Consider the following 2,614-nt stretch of genomic DNA (forward strand, 5'->3'; position numbering starts at 1 on the left):
TGGAGTCAGGCAGGGATGCCCACTCTCTCCTGTCTTGTTTGTGTGTTGTATGGAGCCCTTCGCCGCGTCCATCAGGAAGGACGTGAGCCTGAAGGGGGTGACAATTCCAGGCAGCAGAGGCCTGCAGGTCAAGACCTCCCTGTACATGGATGACGTCGGCGTCTTCTGCACCGATCGACGGTCGGTGAATAGGCTGTTGGACATCTGCGGCCAGTTCGAACTGGCCTCTGGTGCCAAAGTCAATAGCAGCAAGAGCGAGGCCATGTTCTTTGGCAACTGGGACGACAGCTCCTTCATCCCCTTCACCATCAGGACCGATTACCTGAAGGTGCTGGGTGTCTGGTTTGGAGGAGCTGGGGCGTGCAATAAGACTTGGGAGGAGCGCATCTCAAAGCTGCGGCAGAGGCTGGGGTGGTGGGTGCACCGGTCTCTCTCCATTGCGGGTAAAAACCTGGTCGTCAGGTGTAAGGGGCTTTCGGTACTGTTGTATGTGGCGCAGGCCTGGCCTATCCCCCGGACCAGCTCCACTGCGGTCACCCGGGCCATCTTCCACTTCATCTGGGGTTCGAGGATGGACCGGGTCCGCAGGGACACCATGTACAAAGACCTAGAAAATGGGGGGGAAGTATGTGCCGAACGCCACCCTCGCCCTGATGGCTACCTTTGTGTGCGGCTGCATCAAGCTGTGCGTAGATCCTCAGTATGCAAACACGAGGTGTCACGACTTACTGAGGTTCTACCTGTCCCCGGTGTTGTGAAGTATGGTCTTGGCCTCGCTGCCGCGGAACGCTCCAAGTAGTTGGACCGTCCCATACCACCTGTCCTTCATCGAGAAATTTTTGAAGGGAAACATCTTTGACCACAAGGCCGTCAGGCAGTGGTCGGCATGTAGCGTCCTTGAGATCCTTCGGAAAAGTAGAGCTTGGATCCTGTCGGGTGGTTCCCCTCGCAGACTGCCAAAGTCGTTTGGCAGAATGCCTCATCGCCAGAACTTTCTAACAAGCACGAGGACATTGCTTGGCTGGTGGTGAGAAGGGCTCGGCCAGTGAGATCGTTCCTGCATGCCCGGGCTCTCTGCGCCACCGCACACTGCCCTCGAGGTGGCTGCGGAGTGGACGAGACAGTCAATCACCTCCTTCTGGAGTGCACCTAAGCACAGGAGGTCTGGAGGGGAATGCAATGGTTTGTGTCGAGGTTCGTCCCGAGCAGCTCCGTGACACGGGACTCCGTGCTCTATGGGCTGTTTCCCGGGACGCACACCGAGACCAACATCAACTGCGCCTGGAGGACCATCAATGCGATGAAAGACGCTCTTTGGTCTGCCTGCAACTTGCTCGTCTTCCAGTTGAAAGAACTAACCCCGGCCTAGTGTTGTAGACTGGCGCACTCCAAGGTTCAGGACTACGTGTTGAAGGTCGCGCTAAAGCTTGGGGCAGCCGCCACCAAGGCGCAGTGGGGAAAGACCACCGTGTAAGGCCCCTCGGCCGAAATGTAACAGGGCCCTTTTCAGTAACTGGGCCCAGCTGGTGCCTCCTCCAACTGTTCAGGGGGCCAACTATGACTACTGGTACAGATGATCGCCGGAGATTTTGTTTTTCTTTTTTCCTTTACTTGGTGTGCGTACCCCCAGGGTAACCCAGAGCAGCTAGCATGACTGGGTAGGTGTGCAAATGTGTCTATTTCTTTTTGTATATTCTTATCAGCTTTAATATCTGATATGTCCTTTACTTAAGGACCCTATAGTAAACTGATTTTTGGAGCAGGGAGTTGGAATAGGAGCTTGCTTCATCCACTCTATGCATCGTCCTGGTATTGCAGTGTTTCCAGGAATGGTTCAGTCTCATTAAACCAATTTGAAAAGCAGCCTGATCAATACTTTAAGAACCATTTCTGGAGAAGGGTCTAGGCCCAAAACGTCAGCCTTCCTGCTCCTCTGATGCTGCTTGGCCTGCTGTGTTCATCTAGCTCTACACCTTGTTATCTCAGATTCTCCAGCATCTGCTCAATACTCTGGAACCGTATCATAGAATTCCTACAGTGTGGAAACAGGCCCGTAAGCCCAACAAGTCCATACCGAACCTCAGAGCATCCCAGCCAAACATATAACCCACCTAATCTACCCCTCCCTGAACACTACAGGCAATTCAGCATGGCCAATCCACCTATCCTGCACATCTTTGGACTGTGGGAAGAAACCGGAGCACCCGGAGGAAACCCACGCAGACACGGGGATAATGCGCAAACTCCACACAGGCAGTCACCCAAGGCTAGAATCGAATCTGTGTCCTGGTGCTGTGAGGCAGCAATGCTAACCACTGAGCCACCGTGCCACCAAAGTACTTTCTCTCAATACTTTCACCCAACTTTCTCCAAATATACTTGTTCCAAGGTAACTGTTAATATCTCCTTTTCTGCATGTTCAGCACTTGCGCTGAATGTTATCATCTCATCCCTGGTACATGCCACAACTTCCCACCAACACCATCCCTGAATATCCACACATGGCATCAGAAGTAAAAGAAAATCACCTGCCAACACTACCTAATTGCAAATGGCATTTCAGAAAAAAAAAAATAAAGCTATTGAAGTATTCACTAGTTTTGAATTTGATGAC

General features: G+C 52.4%; 1 pseudogene; it reads left to right on the forward strand.

Moving 5' to 3' along the window:
* Positions 1 to 1,678: 1,678 nt before the first annotated feature.
* On the forward strand, positions 1,679 to 1,843 carry LOC125483875 (annotated as a pseudogene).
* Positions 1,844 to 2,614: the final 771 nt, after the last annotated feature.

Source organism: Rhincodon typus, chromosome 8 (assembly GCF_021869965.1).
Source record: "Rhincodon typus isolate 14 chromosome 8, sRhiTyp1.1, whole genome shotgun sequence".
NCBI lineage: Eukaryota > Metazoa > Chordata > Chondrichthyes > Orectolobiformes > Rhincodontidae > Rhincodon > Rhincodon typus.